Source organism: Pipistrellus kuhlii, unplaced genomic scaffold, assembly GCF_014108245.1.
Source record: "Pipistrellus kuhlii isolate mPipKuh1 unplaced genomic scaffold, mPipKuh1.p scaffold_m20_p_9, whole genome shotgun sequence".
Lineage (NCBI taxonomy): Eukaryota > Metazoa > Chordata > Mammalia > Chiroptera > Vespertilionidae > Pipistrellus > Pipistrellus kuhlii.
The window spans coordinates 24,396,085-24,420,360 of NW_023425595.1; the positions used below are offsets into that span (position 1 = coordinate 24,396,085).

The following is a 24,276-nucleotide window of genomic DNA, read 5'->3' on the forward strand; positions in this document are numbered from 1 at the left end:
TGAACCTCCTTGTACATTATGCTCTTCCTGTATCGAGGACAATTTCCTAAGAATAGATTCCGAGAAGTGGAACAACTGGGTCAAAGGATACGAAATGAACATTTTTATGTGTCTTAATACACAGTGGAAAGCATTTTGAAAGCCAAATTGCTTCCCAAAGGGTTGGTTGAACCCAATCACTTTTATTTCAAACAAGATTTTATGGGTGATTATGCAGGGATTTTAATGAGATGTTTGGCTAAGAAATGATAGTACAAAATGTGACATTTATACTGTGCTAATCATAGCCTTTCCATCCACTGTCTTATTTCATCCTCACCAACAGCCATGTTAGACAGACATTTTATCCCCATTTGACAGATTAAATACTTTCCCATGGTCATATGGTTAGTTGAGTGGCCAGACCACTGCTTGAACCAGACCTGTCTGAATTCTGGGTATGAATCCCTTGTACATCCTCCCCCCACCCCCACTCCGCTTCCCGAAGTCATGTTGCTTCCAGCATTTTCAAGAACACAATCCAAGGAAAAATGATACACCTGAGATGCAGCTGAACCCCAGGAGCTATGAAGCTAGAAGCTGATTCTTTACAGATATCACTGTGCTATTGGTGAGAAAGTTGATTCATAAAAAATACATTTTATTTCACAGTGAAATGAGTGATTCTTTATTAGCATATTCTGTCTATTTCCTCCACCAGTTTCTTAATTCAGACACTACTAATTTGCCTCGAACCACAAAATAGGCTAGACATTGTTGCCTCTTTCTGCAACCTCTCCCCAATCCAGGGTAGAACAGTGCCAAACTGGGTCCCCTGGTTCATCTTCTGAAAACAGGGGTTTTGAGAATATTATTCTTCATGGATTACAATCATCATGAAACCTTAATGTAAATGTGGGTGTTGAAATTTTTCTAGGATCCTAGATGAACTGCCCCACCAATGATTCCTCTCTGTTTCATGTCCTTGGTACCCGGGAGTTTGCAGTAGGATGGCAGCATGAGACAGCATTTAAGTTTCCAAGGGTTGACTGGAGTAAGCCATCCTATCAAAGGGTGAACAGAGAGGAAAGGACCAATAGGGTAGGTTTAGGCAATTAGAGGCTTTATTATCTGTCTAGTGGTTTGGAATCATTCCATGAGGTCAGAAAGCTGTGGTTCAAATCCTGACTCTACTATTCGTGGGTGATGTGACCTTGGACCTTAACATCTCAAGCATCAGTAAAGGGGGGGGGGGGGGGGTAAAAACAGTACCATCTCACAGGATTATTTTGAGAATCAAAGAATTAAAGAAACTAGTTAAGTGTTAGCTTCAATTCTACAGAGCAGTAAAATTCTGAGGTCAGACACTAAAATCAAATTCTCAGGGCCTGAGCAGGGGTATAAATAGAAATGTAGGCAAGTTATGAGTTTAGCTGAGCTAGACTGGCAAAGGATTGGCAGGGAGCAAGAAGGAGGGTGTGCTGGACAAAAGACATAGCTAAGTTTGGAGCTTATTTTTCATTTGGTTAGAGCATATGGCATAGGTGTGTTTAAGTTGTTGAAAGGTATAGAGTCAGAGCAAACATCATTCACAATTTCTCACTACATCCATGCCCTACTCTGCACACTGTCCCCCACCTCCAACTTTCCCCTGCACACCCCATTGCCTATCTGTTCCCCCATCTCTATATAACTTATCTTCCCTGGAATGCCTTCCCCTCACCAACCAAAATTTCCATCGGTTCTACAAGACCCAGAACAAATCTCTATTAGTCTATATAGTCTCTCCGGAGCCTCCATCTATCCCTCCCCCACCAGCTCCAGTGAGCCCTCCCAATTATTATTTTCACAATTCACTTGGCAATTAATCACATTCTGTCTTATGATGCATTTATTGTTGTTGGCTTAAATAGATAAAAATATCTTCTCTGCCTGTTTAACTTGTCACATGTGTCTGGCTTGCTTTTCTGAAAAGGAGTCCAACAGGGCAAGCCAGGAATCATTAATAGGGAATAGCTCCTTTCAAAAAGAGATAATAACAACCAGGCCTGTGTGCTCTTCAGACTCATTGTGCATGTCTTATTTTATTTTGTTCCTCATACAACCCAGGGAGGTGCCTATTATTAGGATTTACTCCTTAGCTTAACACTTTTTATTGATTCTAAGCGCTAATGCAAAATGGTTGAGGAGGTTGAGAGCTGGGCTAAAAGAATGAGAGATGTCACCAGCCAGGTGACATCTCAACCTGGCACTGAAAGGCCCCCTAGTCATGTCAGATCCATTAGACCGACATAAAAAAAGTAAGAACTCTTCGCAGTGTGAACATCAGCTCTGATGCATGGACGTGGCCGGTTTGATGAGAAAGCGTGCCGATCAGCCTGGATAGAGATGCAGGTCCACAGAACCACCACAAGACAGAGGTGGACTGGGGAGGTCCAGGACAGATCTACTCAATGGGCCTCAGCCCAGGGCTTGCTCAATGTCATTTTGGAGAAACTGACGTCTAATCCAACTTCGCTCTGTAATGATGTTTCTATGCTATTTATGGGGGTTCTGTATATATTTTAATTTCTTTATTAAATGGTATAGAATTCATTCTGCCATGTGGGTTCAGGTTTCACTGAGTCTTACTGGTGTTACCCTCTCTACTGTGAAGAATTTCTCCAGTGGTTGAGAAAGAGTGTCAACCCTCTCACTGATGGTCTGTGATGTGCAGGCCACAAAATACATCTCCTAACAGATGCATCTGTACAGAGCACGACTCCTGTTTATAGGGCCCACCACTGAACATACACAGACTTCACAGATAGTGTTCTAAGAAGGCAGCTCCCACTAGCCTGACACCATCTCAGTGAGAATTCCATCCAAAGAAGAACAAGTGGAATTCATGAAAACCAAAGTCTAAGTGCTATGGAGAGCTAAATTAAAAGCAGTAAAATGATAGATTCAAACCCAGAGCTGAATTCAGGAACAAAGCCCCTGATCTCTTCCCATCATTCCCCCCCCCCCGCCCCCCAAGAAACAGTTATAAGATTCCATAGGTGAGTTATGATATCAACCAAGTGTGACTGAGAAAGGCTCATTTGGAGAAAATGGTTGGAGGCAGAGGATTTGAACAACAGTCAGGGCTCACAGTAAAGGAAGGGAGAACAGTTCATATAGATCTTGGATGGTAAAGGGCGGAGTATATGTCATGGGCAAAACTGCCAACTAAACTGCAGCTAAAAGCCAGGGCTTATGACTGTAAGACTGAAGGGAAAACAATTGGCGTTGCTGAGGGTAGACCCTGTGATAAGGAGGATGTGTTATACTACGTTTGCTTGTTCAGAATAATTCAGGAAAAGCCAGCTGCTTTGCATTGGCATTCCTCTGGTATCTAAGCAGAAATGCCTCAGGGCTAAGAGAATTGCAGAAGAGATTTGTGTGACTCCAAGGAATATTTTCCCATATAGGAGAGCTGGGTGTGAATGGGGGTGGAGTGGAATGGGCTCACTCTGGTATTCTGCTCACTTGAGTATCTGGAGTTTTTGTCTTCCAGGGACTCTGAGTACTGGAGGATGAAGCTCTAAAAAATGAGATAACAAGATTGCAGCCACATGATGCACTGACCAGAGTTTGTAGGGACCCCGGAGGTTGGTAGGACCAACAATCCATTGTTATTTTATCTTACCAGACTGACTCTTTGGAATTCTTGAGTGAAGAATGGTCTTGGGGTGAGGGATATACCAGCAGCCCAGGGCTGAGTGTGTAACGTTGAGAGAATCATGGTAGTTTTTGGGAAAGCCAGGGGCACAAAGGACTGGGTTGGTGCAGTCGTGTTTGTGCCATGACAGCCTTCACACATTTGGACTCTCAAAGTGACGTTCACATTCTCTTCCTGGCTGGTGAAATCTCTCATCTTTTCCATGAGAGGAAGAAGCATTCTTTTAGCCCAGCTCTCAACCTCCTCAACCATTTGATGCTTCAAAGGTAACAACAATTAATGATGATTGTAACAGTTATGAGTCATTAATCTATCAATTAATAAATTAATCTCTTTCCTCATTCCACAAATAATCTGTGGCAGGAGTTATTAGTAACATTTATTATGAGAGAAAACGATGATGGCATTGCAAAAAGTCTGGACAAATGGTAATTGTGATCATGATGGTAATAGCTGTAAGTTAGTAGATCGATGCCAAGTACAATGACTCTTTGGAGAAAGAATTTGTTAATTGATCAATGAGGAAAGAGCCAATCTGTAAGTGAGCAGGGATGACATAGGTGGAAGTTTGCCAGGGACTAAGACTGGCTGAAATGATTGTGAAATGAGATTATTATTTTGTTGGGTGCTTCAGTTCTGGGCAATGTGCTGTTTGCTATAGTATATGACACCAGTTCATCTAATCCACAGATCAACCCCTATTTACAGATGGGGAAGCAGAGGCACCCCAAGAGTTGTAAATCCATCACATCACTGTTGGAACTGTGAGCAAATCCTTCTCATGGTGCTATCTTCTTTTTCCTTTAGATCTGTCTTACCAAAATCCCAAGTATGTGGTTTGACTGGTCCTTTTTCCTACATTTTTGTAGCCTTAAATGTGGGATTTCAATCCCACAGCAAGAAGGCAGACTCCACCCAAGACCTCATGTGGCAACATCAAGGGATATAACTATCATATCTATAACTATATGACACTTCATCTTCTGCAAGAACCATTTACATTTATGACTGTATTTGATCCATACAATGGACTGTGAAGGGATGAGTACTACTATCATCCCCTGTTTATAGATCATAAGTGGACATTTATTAGGCACCTACCATCTCCTAAATCCTGGATAAAAGGCTTACTGTCGATAACAGCCCTATGAACTATGGCTTATCTTTACTTACAGATGGAGAAACTTTACCTCAGAGAGGGTAAGTAAAGTACCAAAGTTACCCGTTGGCAAGCTGTGGTGTTGGGATTTAAACTGTCAGCCTTTCTTATCTAGAAGTTAGGAGATGGTCAGTGCCCAATGGATGTTCCTTCCTTTTTCCTGCTTTCTTTCCACGCTACTGCTAGCGGGCGGAGCCGGAACAAACACTAACTATGATACTAAGACTAACAGGAGAGAAAACTTACCAGTTCTAATTAGATCTTAAAAACATTTTAACAGTGGTGTCATACTAACCAGACACTGTGTCTGCTAGCAATACTTAACCGGGTTCAAGTGAGATTTTGTGCAGCAAAGGGTCTACACCTCTAATTGCTCAGAAAATTGTGTTCTACCAACATTACTAAGCAAAAGAGTGGGAAAAGGAGCTCTTCTTTGTCTTTTTCTTCAAGGAACATTGAGATGGTCTAATTAGCATGCCTGGTGTCTCCGAAATTGAATTCAACCTAAGAGTATGCTATTAAAGGCTCCCACATTAGACAGGAAAGTAATTTGAAATGACTTAGCTATCTGCACAAACACCTTAATGTTACTCTAATGGGCTCAGAGAAAGGATGACATCAAATACAGTTAAAAGGAATTTAAGTTTAATTGCTGCCTAATAAAATTATTAGTACATTTTCCTAGCCATAAAGCCATTTCACAGTCATGGATAAGATTTGACAGTTTTGATAAATGATCAAGCAGAGCTTGCTGCCACAGGTCCTTGTTTATTTTGTTGCAGCCTTTCCTTGAGATGCTCACTGGGATGCCCACTAATTGCTGGTCTTTCCACATCTGGACTCATCTGGGGACTTGGTCTTTACCAAGAGGAGCCAAAGGAAGCGAAGCTTTGCCGCTTACTTGGTAGGTGAAATGACTCCTTCGTGATGGAGATAAAAGTCCCTTCCACTTTTTGGGGAGCAGAATCTCTCCTAAGAGCCCTGGAGTGTGCTGACCTGACAAGATCACTGCTAGCCCATACGATGCCTTTGGGAAAACTAGAAAAAGTATCCCCTATGGATGGTCAAATTAGAAAAAGATATCCCTTGAGGGACATCCAGATTGACATTCAGAAAGGAAAATGGGTTTCAGCTCCCATTTTCCTTCTCAGCTGAGTGCTTTCATGCAGTGCACAAGCTACATGACTGTGTATGGCCGTTGAGAGAAAGGAGGACCCTGTCCTGAAGGCACTCAAACAGAGGCAGGGTGATTGTCTGCTGGGGATGTGACGGAGTGGTTTCTAGCTCTGGGTGAGAACTTGGACTGAGTGACAGGTGTTTGGAGATTTTACCTAATGGCTGATAGACAAAAGATTGGTCTTGTGCAAAAATGAAGTAGCCAGAATTGGAATTTAGCCTTGGACTCTGAAATCCTTGCTCATTGAGCCTTGGTGGGCTGTCTTCTACAGATTCCCATGAGATCTTAGCTTGAAAGTGAGTAAGTTCCTTTCATACATGCCTATTGAAATGTAATTAGAAGAGATTAGAGAACTTGGAAGGTGAGTGAATAACTGTCAGAAACCATCTTGTATGGAAATAAGGACAGACACCAAGGATATATAAGAGAGTTTAAGGCTGTTAGAGACTTACGAGCAGAAGTATGAGAATTAAATAAGAGCATAGGTGTTTCCAGACCTTTCCAGAGATTCACAGTAACTTACAATCACCCTTTTTTAGCTTTAATGGTTGGTACATTGTTGTGGAGCACACTAGACTTGGTTGGAAAGTTTGTAAGGAGGACATTCTGAGAAAAGGGAAGTGTGTAGAAGGCTTCCTGTCCTGTTTATTGGAATTCTGACTGAGGGGAGTGCCAAAGGCAGTGCCCCTAATTCTTGACCTTTCCAAACAAGTCTGTGCACAAGCAGACCCCCAGGTGTTTATTTGAATCCTTATACTTAATCTTTTGGGTGTCCTTGCTTAAACGACACTACAAACACATGTGTCCTCCCAATATTACTTAACCTGCCTGCTGATTGTATATAAAAGGTAAACTCTATCTCAAACAGCTGTTACAGTAAAAGCCTCATGAGGCAGGCAATCAAGGCTCTCTGGTTCCTTTAGCCAGGCAGCCCCTTAGCCCTCCCTTTCACAACAAACAATTGTGTTGGAATAATCCATCCATCCATCCACCCACCCATCCGTCCGTCCGTCCGTCCGTCCATCCGTCCGTCGCTCAGGGGCTGCTGGTCAACCCCAGCAGCACATGGCTAGAACTATTGCATTTCCCAGACACCCCTTGACTATTCTAATTTTTTTTGTTCAACATACTATTATCTTTCTATTCAAAAGTGAGTGACTTAAAAAAACAAACAAACCCATACATTTAAATTTGATTTTATTGAAAACAGACTCTATGAGAATCCTATATAATAAAAGAGGCGATATGCAAATTGACCATCACACCCTTGCATAAGATGGGCATAAGATGGCCACCTCCATGTGTCAAAAATGGCCACCCCCATAAGATCACAAGACGGCTACCACAACATGGCTAACAGGAGAGGGCAGTTGTGGGTGATCAGGGGAGGGGCTACAAGGCTGGCAGGGGAAGGCATTTGAGGGGGACCAGACCTGCAGGGGAGGGGAATTGGTGGTGACCAGGCCTTCAGGGGAGGGCAGTTGGGGGCAACCAGGCCACAGGTTGAGCAGTTAGGGGTGGGATCGGGCCTAAACCAGCAGTTGGACATCTTCCAAGAAGTTCCAGATTAGAGAAGGTACAGACTGGGATAAGCGACAGCCCCTCCCCTGCCCAGTGCACGAATTTTGTGCACCAGGCCTCTAGTTATCATTATAAGGAAACTTACAAATTAGAGGGAAAATATCCTTTGTCAGACCAAAAGTATAATTTTTGCAAATACAATAAGCATCAAGAGTGGGAAGAGAGCTAACATGTACTGAACATGCCCCGTGCCAATTGGGTTTTGTTGTTCTTCTCATTGTAGAAATTAGAAAAAAGAGGTCACCCAGAATGTGCACAGAAGGGCGAGGTCTTGATCCCAGGTTCATGTGACCTCAAGGCCTTGGTCCTCTCTGTTCTTTGCATTTACTTCCAAGAACAATCACTCATGTTCCAATCTGCTCTCATTTTCTTTATGCTGCCAAACACCTTGAGGTCTTATTCCCTGCTAAGCTTGCTACTCAGCTTGCCATTAAACTTTCAGAGGGGAAAAAGTTATCACTAACTGTCTGGGAAGGTGGTTGGAGGAAATGGATGGGACCTGACTACTGCCTGATTCCTGCCATCAGCAGTGGAATCTGCATTGTCAAAAGAGGCTCCCAGCTGTTTAATGCTGAGCTCCAAAAAGACTAAACCACTACAGAGGTAGAAATGACACATATTTCATCTCTTTGTAGTGGGAAACCCATCTGGTATAGCTTTCTTCTCCATGTGCTCATGGCCTTTACACTCAATTGTGTAGGGAGTCTAGTTGAGAATTTTCTCAGATATGAAATCAGCCTTTGAACAGAAACTCTTTTTCTTCTGGAGTTTGTGTCTATAGAAGAGGTCATGACCCCAGTGATTTGCTGCTGAGACCTACCTTGGGGTAAGCATGGGGCCACAATGGGTACCATGTCTGACAACTGATACCTTGCCAGGGCATATGGCTAGGGGGAGGGGACAAACTGAAGGGAAGTTTATTTCACTATGAAATTTTATCATCTGGCTCATCACTAAAGAAATATTTCATTCATTCAGTCATTCATTCATAGATTGATTCTACATATTATTTGATCCCTGTTGGGTACCAAGTGCTGGGGGAGAAAAAAAAATCAATTAATATTAAGACTTGTCCTTTCTGCCTTTGAAAAGTTCACACAGTCTGGGTGGGGAGGCACATGTGAACAGCTCATTTGTTCCTTCAGCACTGAGCACTCACAATGTGACAGTGCCTGGAGTTACAAAAAGAGGACACAGTTGCTATCCTCAGGACCTCTCAGTCTGTTAGGGCATACAGACCATAGATGTCAAGTCCAAGCAAAACCAGGGCACTGTGGAAACACAGTGGAGGAGCATTATATACGGCAGCTGCAATGGGGAGACCTCTTAGTCCAGATGATGTGTGAGGACATGAAGGAGTTACCAAATGAAATGAGTAGGGGAATGGACAGTACAAGTGAGAAGAACTGCAGGGGAAAAGATAGAAAAGGATTGGGAAAGAGTGGGAAACAACTGTGGCAGATGTTTCAGTTTTGCTGAAGCTAAGGGTGTGTGTGTTTGTGTGTTGAAGGAGGGTGTGGTGAAGATGAAGGTAGAGGGGAAGGCGGGAATGGATTACATGGATTAATTTTGGAATCTTTGTGAAGCCACTGAAAGACTTTAAGCAGGAAATGTAGGGTAAACAACTCGTCCTGGCTTACCCAGGACTGTCCTGATTTTAAAACTCAAACTCCCACATCCATAGAACTCTTCAGTCCTGGAAAAACCGGGATGGTTAATTAACTTATAGGGGACAGACAGGAAAGCTCACTGTGGAAGCCTCATGGAGATGTAATGGAGGGGGTCAGATGGAAGGCAAGCAGATCTATAAAGAGACTATGGCATTAATTGAGGCAAGGGATAAAACAACAACAACAAAAAAAACCCATGTATTAATTAAGGTAGTAGTGAGGACCAAGAGGAGTGAATAGTTCTAAAACAGGAGATAGCTCAACTGATGTGGCTCAGTGTTTGAGCATCAACCTATGAATCAGGAGATCACAGTTTGATTCCCGGTCAGGGCACATGCCCAGGTTGAGTGCTAGATCCCCAGTAGGGCCGAAACCGGTTTGGCTCAGTGGTAGAGCGTCAGTCTGCGGACTGAAAGGTCCCAGGTTCAATTCCGGTCAAGGGTATGTACATTGGTTGTGGTCATATCCCCGGTAGGGGGTGTGCAAGAGGCAGCTGGTCGATGTTTCTCTCTCATCGACATTTCTAGCTCTCTATCTCTCTCCATTCCTCTCTGTAAAAAATCAATAAAATATATTTTTAAAAAAATAGATCCCCAATTAGGGATATGCAGGAAGCAGCTGATGGATGATTCTCTCTCATCATTGATGTTTCTATCTCTTACTCCCTCTTCCTCCATCTCTAAAATCAATAAAAATATATTTAAAAAACACACACAGGAAGTAGAGACAACTAAACTTGATCATGCTTTTTACTTGGGTAGTGGGAGGAGAAAAGAACAAAGAATAATTTGAATCCTTGTTTTCTGACTTGTTTATTAATTAGCATCATAAAGAAAATTTAAAAAAATGCTACTGTTGGAAGTGCCAAAAGTCCAAGTAAATTATACCCACAATGCCCCTTCTATGAGGGCATCATCTCGAGTGCTTTATATAAAGCATCTCATTTACTCTGCATAACAACCATGACCTAGAAGACTGCGAATTCTCCTCCCATGTAGTAGTACACATGAGGACGCTGGGCTTCAGAGACCAAAGTAACTTGGCCAAGGCGAACACAGCACTGGCATTCCCAGTCGGATATGTCTCATCGAAGGTCTTCTGCTCTTTCAACCCCCATCCCTGTACCACCCTGACTGCAGGACAGGGCAGAGGAAGCAACAATTAAGCCGGGCTTTGCAGAAAGATGCCATTTATCCAAAAGGAAAAGGAGAGGGAAGGGAACAGCATGTGCCAGCATCCAAGGGCACGAATGAATATGGAGTGTTCTGGAAAACCCCAAAAATGTCTTTGGCTCTGCCTCTGTGGGACAATAAATAAGTACATCTGCATGTCAGAGTTCATTATCCTTGACCTTTTTATGCAAAACATCTGCAAATCTCATCTTAACCACTCAATGCATTTTAATTTCCCAAGTAAAATAAACAAAAATAAGCTGAGTAATGCTTTCTTCATGGGTTCCAATCTGCTTGCAAATCCCAGTGACTTTCCAGTATTTCCCAATATGGAGCTGACTGTTGTGGTGCAATACCCTGTGGAAAGGAGATCTGCACAAGTAGAGACCACCACACGCTGGATTTTATTTTCCTTTCAGGAGGTCTTTTCTTTTAGGACAATGAGCTGGAGTTGGAGTGCTGCCCTCTTGCAGATGTAATTAAAATGGAAGTGGCCCTCCTCGTCCACCGTGAATCAAATCATTGAAATTAATCGTCATTGGGCCAGTCTAGCAGGCTGCCATAGTCTCTATAGGAAATGCACTTCAAGGTGTCTGCTGCAGCAGCTACAATTATAATCTATTGAGTGGTAGGACAAGATGAACCAGACACTTGCCACAATAGTGGAGGCGCTGGATAAAAGAGGGCTGTGTAATTCATTTAACTTAAAATGGGGCTGGGGCATCATGTGGATTGACACATTAGTGCTTCTTTACAGGAATTATATTACCAACTCTAGCCGTGATTTATTTAGGCATTTATTGTATTTATTACTGAGTTCTTGTGAATGATGGTACAGTCTTGGAAATATCTATTCTCATTTCCTTGAAGGGTATGTAACCATGGAATCCAAAGAATAATAAAAATAAAACAGGCTGATTTCATTTCTTTACCCATCAGTGGGGTGGAAGTAGGGATTGGTTGTAAAATCAGAGCAAGTTTGTGTAGGATTCTGTATTGTTTCTGACTTTTAAATTCTCATTTAATTGGAGAAGTGCATGTAGAACATAACCTATGAGGATAAATGACTCTTCCTCAGTCACTTGAGACCAAAATACGTATGTGTGTTTTAAGGCGGTGTAGTAAAGAAAAAGTCACAGAATCCTTCAGGTAAATATGCTTCACATGACAATGATCTTGAAAGGGAATAAGAAACAGTCATTCAGTTTCTGAAATATGGTTGAAATTCTTACCTATGTCAATTAGGAATAGGTATGTAACTTAGTATATATGTTACATTGCGTGTAAAATAGGATGTTGGAACCCTGAACTTCGCCATGTTTGAGGAGTCAGGAAGAATTTGAAGAATGAGAGAGAGGAAAGGCATAAATTCTTAAAGAAAAGGAAAGTAGGCAGAGTTGATAGATGCTCACCAGAGGGGGGGAAAGAAAGAAAAGAATAGAAAAGAAAAGAAAAGAAAAGAAAAGGGAAAAATGGCAATGTGGGGAGTTAACCACATTCTGAGAAACAGGAAGCACCAACTTCCAAGTTCCATGATGAGGGATGCAGTTAAGTGTGTTGGTGAAAATGTGAGTTCTGAATTCTGATGACCTGGTCTTAAATTCTGAATCTACCATTACTATCTATAAACCTTTGGGCAAGTCATTCCACTCTTGTGAGTCTCAATTTCCTCAAGTATAAGACAAAGATAATTATAGTATTACTTCATAGGGTTCTAAAGATTCAATGAGATGATTCATGTAAAGTTTGTAGCAATAACACACACAAAAGTTCACTGTTATCAGTAAACTTAGGTAATATTACAGGTTGGGGAAGGAGCTGTTTTCAGTCATTCTGAAATCATGCTAGTGAATGAATATAAAGGATAAGAGGAATGGTAGCAAGGAAGGTGACTTCAAATAGACAAGATTTAACCCAGCCTGAGCAAAATGTACTGTACTCATCAGTAGCACTATAGATGCATTCTTGACTATCTGCCACTTAACCTCCTTGCAGGTCTAACCAATGCTTGTCATTCCTCTCTAGTAAATGCTGACAGAGCCCACTCCATGCTGAATGCTCCAGCTGTGTGCCATTCCTGTCTACAGAAGCACACTAATGCTCTTATAGGAGAGTTGTGTGTTTGCTAAGAATTAGTTGTGTATGTCCCCAAATTTCTTTATATCAGCAATTCTTATACTGTCTTTACATAATTTATTTTTTTTAAAAAAAATATGTTTTTATTAATTCTAGAGAGAGGAAGGGAGAGGAAGAGAGATAGGAACATCATCGATGAAAGAAAATCATTGATTGGCTGCCTCTTGCATATCTCCTACTGGGGATCGAGCCTACAATCTGGGCATGTGCCCTTGACCAGAATTGAACCTGGAACCCTTTAGTCTGCTGGTTGACACTCTATCCACTGAGCCAAACCGGCTAGGGCTAAACTTTTAAATGAATGAGTGATGAGTGAGAAAAAGGATGTGACAGCTTTGAAAGGACCCAATAAGGACAAGTTAGTAAACATATTGCATATAGGCAAGAACAGGATAACTGTCAAGGATTAGGGAAAGTTTTTTGTTGTTTTTTTAACTATGTAGTTTCAGTTTTTTTTTTTCTTTAATATATTTTATTGATATTTTTACAGAGAGGAAGAGAGAGGAACAAAGAGGGATAGAGAGTTAGAAACATCCATGAGAGAGAATCATTGATCAGCTGCTTCTTGCACACCCACTACTGGGGATGTGCCTGCAACCAAGGTACATGCCCTTGATCGGAATCAAACCCGGGACCTTTCAGTCTGCAAGCCGACGCTCTATCCACTGAGCCAAACCGGTTTCAGCTAGGGAAAGTTTTATAAAAATCAGTGTTTTTGCACTCAGACTGCTTTGCAAGTATCTTTATGTACTAGATCCACTTTCAAGAAGCCTAAAATAGAAATCAGGCATGGTGAATTTTTGGAGTGTTTTATATTTGACATACTCACGTATTACCTTTTATGGTTCCTTCCTTTAACAATTCTGTTTTAGATTACAATGTTCATTGCTGCTCCCAGTTGAATTGAATTTGAGCTCATCTACCACATTAAACAGTTCTATCTACACACTGATTCATGCTCAATATATAACCAATGTAGTTCATTTTATATCGGTATATTTAGCAAACTCTATTATTTTAATTTAATTCATTTTCAAAGGCCTCAAAAAATTCTTTTATAATCTCTGATTCATCTCTAATGCCTCAAACACTGAAAAAAGTGGCACAATTTCATGATATCTTAGAATCAACCAGAGTCCTACTAGTTGACTACTGTTAATTCCTTATTTTTAATTAGTTAATTTTAATATTGTTTTCTTTAAATCCATTGAGGTTAACTTTTTTTTTTTTTTTTTTTTTTTTTTTTTTTTTTTTTTTTTTTGCGGAGTCTAATTACAAATTTATTACAGATTTGAATCTGGGCTGCCGCCACCAGGATGGAGCAGGCGGCAACAGCCGAGGTTAACATTTTTTAAAGAGTTTGAGTATTTGGAAAAATCAAAACCCAATTTTACTAGCATTTATTATGACATATATAGCAAATTTGTCATTCATATGCACTGGCATTAATAAGTCAGAAAGCTAAGTTCCAGTATAGGTTGAGTTCAAACTCAGGGGCAGGTGGTTCCTTTGCAGTGGGCTCATGTGAGTGAGAAGCAGGACCCAGAAAAAGAGTGCTTTGATTAGCAGGAGAGAGACTTCCATGCAGAGGAAAGCCTGCCAGGAAAAATCCCAGAGCATTATAAGCCCCTTTTCCATTGCAGAATTTTGCCAAGGCCCTCACTTGGAAGAAGGTCACACCTGGCGTTAATGCTGTATCTTCCAATATAAATTAGAAATGGAAACAAACAGCAAATATAAACACAATAAATATAACTTAAGGGGGGAGCTTTGAACAATTGCAGATAGAAAGACAGAGTTTTCCACATGATTAGTACTGATACCAGGAAATGGAGTTGGGTTTTAAGACAAAGAATCAGAATGATACTGGAGACACAGCTGTATGTCGGGAGAAGAACCCAAATGCTTAAAGAAGAGATCCTAGTTTCACCTCCAACAATAATGAACTAGCTTGTGTCAGACCAACAGCCTACCAAGAACTGCTCGAAAAAATGGATAAAACAAAAGAAAACAACTTGGTTCAAAGCATAGGAGAACTCTTAATGCAGCCAGAACTTGTAGGCCAAGATCCTGGAGAGATGGGAAATGCATAGAAGTGAGCGAGATATTCCCTTTTAGGCATTGGATTTTTATTCAGCCATACATACGAAACTAGAAGCTGAGCATAGCTTTTGGCAGTCTCACAGGACTTGGGAGAGCAAATGACTCGGGCTAAGATCCTGAAGAGAAAGGAAGGACAGAGAAGTGAGTCCGACACTTGGCATTGCTTTTCCTCTTGAGGCAATTGCTAATTTATAAGAGTCACAGGATAGAGAGTTCGCAAATTTGAGCAGAAATAAGTAGCTAAGAGGCCAAACAGAGCTTTCAGCAGCCTCAAAGTTTGAGAAGATTAATTGGAAGTCAGAAACCATGAGGAGGGAGACACTGGTAAGCTCCCTAGGCTTTCAGTTAGGACCCAGACTAGCTGCACCTTTGGTGTAAGGGTGAACCATAAATAAAACAGCTCTCACAAAGCCTGACATTCAGCTGCAAAACAGCAACCCAACATTTAATTAAAGTGATCTTCCCACTTCTGCCTGTGAGTAGTAAATGCTCTGTGAACGAAGATAGGGTCATCCAGAGCTTTGACAATTTTTCAAATAACAATGTCTGGCACTCAATACAAAATTATCAGACATACCAGAAAACTATCCCAAGGGAAAAATATACTAGAAACACACACAGATGGTCCAGATATAAGTCTCAAAGCTGGACTTAAACAAAAACTGTGATTAATATGTTCAAAGAAATAGGATCAAAATGTAGAATTTTAGCAAGAAATTGGAATTTGTAGAAAAGAATCAAATGGAAATTCTAGAACTGATAAATATATCTGGAATTAAGAACTAAGACCAGCAGAAGAGAGAATTAGGGAATTGTCCAGACTAAAGTCTGGAGGGAAAAATGATGGAGAATATAGAAAAGAAAGCATGAAAAACAAGAGAAATGATGGTAAAATTTAATATATGTGCAATTGGAGTCCCAGAAGGAGAGGAGAAAGAAAACCAATCTTTGAAGGCAGAACCAACATTTAAAGAAATAATGGCCCAAATTGTCCAAAATTGACAAAGGTATCAGGCTGTGGATTCAAGAAGTGCTGCAAGCTCCACAGTGAGTGTATATACATATATATATATGTCTAAGTGACAGTCCAACTGTCTGACCAGTAGCTATGACATACACTGACCACCAAGGGGCAGACAATGCAGGAGCTGCTGAGCTGTGGGGACTTGGCAACTGCAGTTCTCAGGTGATGCATCTGGAACCAGAGAGGAGGGAGCTCCATTCCAGGGTCCATCTCCTGAGAACTGTCCTCTCACAATCCGGGAACCCTCAGGGGATGCTGGAGAGCCAATTTCAGCCTGACTCCCTCAGGCCAGGCCAAGGGATCCTTCCAGTGCATGAATCTGTGCACTGGGCCTCCAGTAAAGAAATAAAAACAAAACTACAGCTAAGCATGTAATAAAAATGCTGAACACCAAAGACAAAGACTGAATCTTCAAAGCAGCTCTAGAAAAAGACATGTAATCTTTAAAAGAGCAAGTCAGGTTGACATGTGACTTCTCAAGGAAATGATGAAAGCCAGAGACAAAGGCATGATGAGGTCTGCAAAATACTGAGAGAAAATAATTGCTAGCTTATTTTTAAAAAATTCTTTAAGAGTGAAGGCAAAATAAAAACATTTTCAGGCAAATAAAGACTGAGCGAATTTTTTGCCTGAAAATTCTCATTAAGAGCAATGCTAAAGGAGTTCTTCAGGTAGAAGGAGATGGTCCCTGAAGGAAAATAGAAATGCATAGGAAGGAAGAGTAACAGAAAGACTAAGTGTATGGGTAATGCTAAAGGAATATTGACTGCACAAAACGATACTTATAATGGCTTGTAGGCTAAAATTTGTAAAAGTTAATGATTTGGCAACAATAAGACATAAGGTGTTAGTGAGGTGAGGAAAATGAAAGTGTTCTAAGGACTGTGCATTGTCCTGGATGTAGTAAAAGAATCTTAGATGTTAGTATATTAGACTCTAATAAGTCAGGATGCATGTTAAAAAAGTATGCATGTAGTGGAGACTGTAAAACTAATAAGCCAATGGAGATTGGAATAATAAAATAAAGCCCTACTCCCAAGCCAGACACCTCCCCTGCAGCAAACACTGCTTATGCCCTAACCTGGAGGGCTTCGAAGTAACCTTTGACCCCCTTCTTTGTGGTAGGTTTGGATATTATATGTACTTGGTATATATATTTTCTCACATTTAGGGGTCACTAATCTTAATGTAGATAATTCAGAGAGATGAGTTTTACATGATCACCAAATCCATTTCAGAAAGAAAAAATTTTGGGAATCAGTAGAGAAAAAACCTTCATATTAAAAGACTCAACCATGTTTGCAGTCATGATCCAAGATCAGCAGTTAGATGAATACACCTTCTATATTTGCACTGATTCTTGAATACATTCTGCAAAGAGTTCATTAAATTTTAAAGATAAATTAATTTTGCTCCAGATAACACATACTTACCTGTCAGTACTTCTTGGTTAAATGCATGCATAAATCATAGGAAATACTTAATACCAACAAGCAAATAGTCTTCCCGAAAAAAAAAAAAAAAATCCCAGTAAGGATCCGGCATGCTTCTATGCACTTAAAGGCTATTTCAAAAAAGATTCCAGTTCCTCCTCTGATACCCTAGAGAACTGCTCTCAGGAACTGCAGCTACCAATGAGCATGCTGCCCATAACACAGATGGATCAATGCCCTGGGAATATCATTGGCCTGCCAGTTAATAGGCTTTTGATTTTCTTTACCCATTGATTAATGAAGCAGTCATTTTGCTTTTGAATGGGAAGATAAATTAAGAAATACTGTAACCAGAGCCCATTGGGAAAGAGGCTGTAGTTTGGAGAAACGATGGTAGGTATGGGCAGAAAGGAGGTGGAACAGCTGACTTGGCTAAAGCAGTCCTCTGTCACGGAACTGAGGGCTAAAGTGTTCAACTGAACTCAACAGACACTTACCCTTGTATGATAAGTCATATGCAAAGCTCCACTGGGAAGAGGAAGGGATGGGTTCAGGGCACAGCCGGGCTTAGTCCGACATGTTGTGTGCTTTCTTCTAGAGGCAGATGCAGACATTCATAATACAGGGCAGGAAATGAGCCAATAGGAATACAAGATGCTCTGAAAGATCCAAGAAGGCAGAAACAGCATGCATTTGGAAGACCAGGAAAGGAATCATGACAGGGAGGCTATGGGAGGCTGGGTGGAATTTGGATCAATATAGAAGGAGGAAGGAGAGCTCTTCTAGGGATGGAGAGCCAGCACGGAGGAAAAGTAAAGAGCCAAAGAAAACGAAAGAACTCAAATTCCAGTGCTACTGAGATTGTTGGCTGTGTGATCTTGGGCTAGTTACCTAACTTTTCTGGACTTTGGTTTTCTCGCCAGGTAAATGAAACCAATAATAACCACCTTTACAGGGTTGTTGCTAAGATTCTTTGTAATCTGTAAGTTGGCAAGGAATTTATCCTAGTGCCTGGAACAGGGCAGACAATAGTGGAAGCTATAAAAAGGATAGCAGGACTTTGAAAGAACGATTGGCCTTCCTTTCCTGAAGCAAAGGCATTTTACTGCTTCATGGGTTTCCTGTCTACCTGAACTCTGGATAATTGAGCTCTTTCAAGGTAAGGTCTGTCTTAATGCACTTTTATATGCCTTCTGGCTTATCTCAGGACAAGGTCTATAATAGGAGCACAGGAAACGCTGATGGAAAGAATGAGTGAATAAGTATGTCCTGCCCTCCTCCATCTCCTAGCACTCTCCCATCCCAGTTTCATGAAGGTATTTCCCACCTCCATGCCTTTCCCTTTTGTCTACCTACAAACTCTCTTCATCCTTTAAAATTCAGCTCATGACTTGGTGAGGTCCTTCATTCAAGATAGAGTTAGACGGCACTGATACTTTCTTGTTAGTAGTCCTGTGTAACCTTATACAAAACTCTATCATCATGCACAGCTCAGCAGCTTGAAATTGCTTGCGGCTTCATTTTTCTTAGTCCTCAAAGCCAGGCCTTCTAAGCTTTATTGCCCACATGGCATCAAGGGGAGATGTTATAAAGTGGGGGCAGAACTTGAGAAGGCAGCAGAATGTCTCACTCCATGAGACGGGGTTCTTATTTCTTCGGTTTGTTTATATATTTCTATCCTAAAGAGAAATTGCTATGTTTACACAGTTATAGAACCATTGGAAGTGTGACTTATGGCTTTATAATTTTTATAGCTAATTTCATATACTATGAAGTTTCAGAGACAGTTTAATTTCTTTCCTCCTCTGAGACAAGAATTTTAAGTTGTTGCAGGGGAGTAAAGAGTGCATTATAATTTGGGGGGATGGCGTCACGTGTCTCCCACACTGGATCTTACTCAATACATGTCAATAGCTATCTGTTGACTGAACCAATGCCCTGGTCTCTGGTCACTTCCCTCCTCAGGGCTGCCCTGTTCCTACTGGTCTATCTGTAATCTTGGCAGCCTGATATTCAAGGTCATTGATGAGTTGACCCCAACTTCCCTTTACAGATCCATACCCTACCCCTTTATGCCATGCTTCTCTCATTAATGGCAAGATGGACCACTGGGTGGGTGGTTCTTGGCTCCATGGAGGGTATCTTCCATGGGCTGGAAGAACTTGTTTGTGTGGGGAATGTCAGGGTTACCTTTAGGAGAGTTTCAGGAACTGCATAGATAGGAGGGACATTGCAGAGACACTCTGACACAAGGTACAAAATGAACAACCCATCCTCAAAACAGACCTGAAGACCAAACGTAGTGGTGTCGAGGGGCACAGCTCTTGAGACAGCGACCCCATTTAGCCAAAGCACATGTATTGGCTGCAATCCTAACATGCTCAGTTTGTGAGTCCACCCTCACATAAGGAAGGTGACAACATAAACTGCTACCCTGGCCCTGACGGTCCAGCAAGAGCAAGACAAGAAAGGAGCTAATATTTTTTAGAGCATCAAAATATTGAGTTTAATATGCAGCTCATGATACCTCAGCTTCCTGAGGCAGGGGAAAGTTCTGTCTGTGCTCAGGCAGCCCTGTTGCACTTGTCTCCTTTAGTCCAGGTTGCTCTGTATTGGAATCACCTATTTCTATGACATATTTTCCCAAGAAATCAAAAGTCCCTTAAGGCCATGTGATTTCCCAAATATGGTGTTTGACACATGAATGAATGAATGAATGAATGAATGAAATCTATACTAGGTGCATACACATTTTTACCACTAGATGGCAAATATTCATTGGAAAGTCTGGCTCTAACGGGTCTCAGAAACAGCCCAGTGAAAACTACATAAGTTTTTCAGTAAACGGGGTAGTCCATACAGGGTGAGATATTTCAGGGCTGCCTATCCTTCTTGCCTTTCCACAGAGAGAAAACCAAGCACTGGAAGTCAGGAGTTCAGGCTGCAGATCTGTGCTGCCATTAGCATTTGAATAAATACTGCAAAAACATGGAACGACACGCTATAAATATTCTGCTCACTTTCTTTTTCATTTTTTAAAATATGTTCTTATTGGTATCAGAGAGGAAGGGAGAGGGAGAGATAGAAACATCAAAGATGAGAAAATCATGATTGGTTGCCTCCTGTATGCCCCCTACTGGGGATCTAGCATGAAACCTGGGCATGTGGCAGGAATCGAACCATGATTCATGGGTCAACACTCAAAAACTGAATCAGAGAAATGTGCCCTCCACAAAGTTATAGCCATCTGTGCTGCCACAACTGGCATACTCAAGTATCTGTTTTCCTACATCTGTCAACTGTAGCTGTGAGTGAATTTGCATTTCTGTAACTGTAAATAAAGTTGAGCATCTTTTAAACTACCTAAAAGCCATCTAACTTCTTTTTTTTTGAGAACTTTCCATGTATTTGATAATTATTTTTCTATTGGTTTATTGGTCTTTTAAAATTGACACGTAAGTCCTCTTTATACACTAAAGAACTTAGCCTTTTGGTGATTGTAAGAGCTACAAATATTTTCTCCCACTTTGTCCTTCATCTTTAAAAACTTTGAAGAATCTTTTCTACAATAAAAAACTGTTTTTTAGTTTACTTTTATCAGTGTTTTCTTTAAGGGCCTCTGGATTATGTAACATGCTTAGAAGGGACTTTGTCCTAGATTATAAAAATGATTCTCTCATGTTTTCTTCTAATGCTTTTACATCTTCATTTTTAAATATTTAAATCTTTTATATATTTGGAGTTTATTTTGGTTTAAGAATTGAAGTATGAAGCTAATTGGTTTTCCCTTGGCTTCCAATTGTGTCATTATCATTTATTAAAGAATCCATTTCCCCCAACCAATAGAAATTATACCTTTTTCATATACTTAATTTAAGATGAACTTGGGGCTATTACTATATCTATTCATGCTCTAATTTCACACAGTTTTATTAAATGTAGTTTTAACATCTAGTTTAGCTAGTCTCTTCCCTACTCCCCCAAATCATTATTCTCAAGGCATTTTCTGACTATTCTTGACTATGTAGCTCTTCCATAGAATTAGTCTATATAATTAAAAACCTATTTGGTATTTTTGGGGTTAGCACTTGAAGTTTACAAATTAAGTTTAGGGTATTGGTCTTTTTGTAGTATTCCATTTCTTATTAACGTTTTCTTTGTTTATTTAAATAACATTCTTGGACATGAACAAATAGTACAAAAAGGCAGGTGGTGAAATGTGGACACACATTTCAGTTCTAACCCCTGGTCTAGAGACAATTTCACAGAAACATTCTCTGCATATAAAATTTTATATAATACTTTGACTTCCACCCACCTACCTTTCCCCCCCACTTGGCAGAAAGCTAGGGGCACTGTTTTGCTTTTCAGTATATACAGATCTGCCTTATTCCTCTTAATAGTTGCATGGTATTTAACTATTGAATATATAAAAGCAGCCAATCCCCTATTGATAGAATTTCTTTTTTCCATCTCTTATTTTTATAAGCAATCCTATATAATAAAACCCTAATAAGCAAATTAACCAAAAAGTGTAACAACCGATGCTATGATGTGCACTGACCACCAAGGGGCAGACACTTAACGCAGGAGCTGCCCCCTGGTGGTCAGTGCTCTCCCACAGGGGGAAGCACTGCTTATCCAGAAGCCGGGTTGATGTCTGGCAAGTGCAGCAGTGGTGGACATCCCTGGAGGGGTCCTGTGCTGTGAGAGGGTGCAGGCTGGGCTGAGGGTCAGGCCCCCACCCCGGGAACAAATGTACAAATGTTGTGCACAGGGCCTCTAGTGTTATAATAATTCTCCTTCCTCATACACCTTTGTGTGAGAATATTTCCAGAAGACAAATTCCTAAATAGAGAATTATTATGTTGAGGTATAAATAAAATGTACAAACAGTAATGTCAATATACTCAACACTACATAAATGTACACTTACAAACAATTACAGTGATAAATATTGCATTACATGTTTTGTTACAATAAAACAAGAAAATGTACTATTTGATAGATATTGCCAAACTGCCCTCTATATCTTAAGGCAATTTATTAACTATTCCCCATTTACACTTGTTTTCGGTTTGCAATAATTTGGTTCAGTTGTTATAAAAATAGATTTCTGTGTATGTTAAGTAATCTATAAGTTTTGAATAGAATTGTCCCACATTTCCCTCATACAGAGATTCTCAGAAAACATTCCCAGGACTTGGTGATGCTCTGGTGCAGAACTGGGGAAGCCAGAAACTGCTGGGAAGAGGCAGACCAGTTTTATGAAAGAACGGGCATCACTGAGTTGCTTTGGCTGCCTGTCCTACTGTGATTTTGATTTGTTTGAAGTCTCCACTGAAAGCAAACAAGAGGCTTCATGTGACTCAAATCACACCTTTCAAATGATGTTCTAATCTCTGTATCATGTCTGTGACGGAGAGTCTTTAACTCCTTTCCTGCCCCACTCCTAGTATCATGTTGATACTAGTGCCCTCTTATTAATATATGCACTCCATGGAGTTAAACCTGGAATGAGATGGGGAAGGACAAAGGAGGATGGACAATGATGTTAATGTAACACAGACAAAATGGGCACTCCTGGAGCTGCATGCAGTGGGGTGACAAACCTAAAAAAATTATATCCAATCTAACTCGAAGAAGCTTTGGAAAGTATTGTAGGCCTTTTTTTTATTATTAATTAAAAAAATTGATTCTAGAGAGGGAGAAATGGGAGTGGGAAAGAGAGAGAGAGAGAGAGAGAGAGAGAGAGAGAGAGAGAGAGAGAGAGAGAGAGAGAGAGAGAGATTGTTGCCTCCACATGTGACCCGACTGAGATTGAACCCACAACCCAGGTATGTGCCCCGACTGGGAATCTAACCCACAGATTTCAGGTACACAGGCGATGCTCAACCACTGAGCCATACTGGCTGGACTAGAACTTTATTTTAATAAGTAAGAGCTGGTGTGTGTATGTGTGTGTGTGTGTGTGTGACTTTCTCAACCAGATGGGTCAGTATGTTATAGTCCATGGAACACATCAGAAATAAGGCAGTGGTTTTCATTAGAGAAAAGTGATAAAAAAGTTTAGGAAATCAGGAAAAATAAGTTTAGTAGACATATATATCATCTCTAACTGTTTAAAGATGAGGAAAAAAAAACTCAAACCCTTTTTGCCAATTCCCAAACCCTTATAAACTGCTTCAACTTTAAAGAAGAAAAGAACACTTGCTTGTTTATTGATTCTTGGGCCATAGGTGGCACAATCATCCTATTGGCCGGCTTACGAGATCTGTCAAAGCAAGGCTTTCTGAAGATGAAACAGGAAATGCCTATACTAGGGTGCACCATGACCTGACTTCTCACCAGCAGGGAAGTCTTGAATTCAGAGAAACCTAAAAGCTGGTGTGTTTATTCTAGCGCATTTTTTTTCATGAGTGAATGGCCGATCACAGCTCAGGATTTTATGCAAGAGATGTTCATGGCTTGCTTGTGGATTAACCAACTCAGATGCTTGTTAAGCAGCTACTAGGTATGAGAATGAATTAGGTGCTGGAGATATTTGGTGGGCATCTGCAAACATGAAAGACTGAGCTGATGTAGAAGGTTCTCCCTTTTTCTACAAACATAAAAATGCCAGACAGAATACAAGACAGATTTTAACAATACCTAACTGCGTTTAGAAAATGTCTAGATGCCAGTGCCCACCAGAGCACATTTGCCTGTCTCCCTCTAAGAAGTGTGCCCTGCTTCCTTCCTCCACTCTCTTCAGCCACCAGTGTCATTTTTGCCAATAACACTGCTGTAAGTTTTTATGAATTTTCTAGGTTTTTCTAGGTTATATTAACATTAAAATTTATACTCAATGATACTATCACAATTTCCCACTACTGATGGGATTATTGGTTTGTTCATTTGTTTGAAAGCATTAGCATAAGATTTACCTTCAACAATCTCTACTGTGATTTTTTAATGCCCTTGACACTTGCAGTGAGCAGTAAGTCTATAATACGAGAAGGCTGGTAAGCATATAAATGTCTTTCTTGGGAAGAAAGGGCTTTTTATTTTCATCCTGGTTGGACTCGGGTTCTTTGATAGAGTGATTGGTAGGCTATAAAGTATTAAAGGCTCAGAACACTGAGTTAGTTTGTAGATGT

The 24,276-nt window shown here is 40.6% G+C and overlaps 1 protein-coding gene across 1 annotated transcript in view; it reads right to left on the minus strand.

Annotated features, from left to right (window-relative positions):
* SPON1 (spondin 1) overlaps positions 1 to 24,276 on the minus strand; it is a 251,181-nt gene that overhangs the window by 74,205 nt on the left and 152,700 nt on the right. The window lies entirely within an intron of this gene.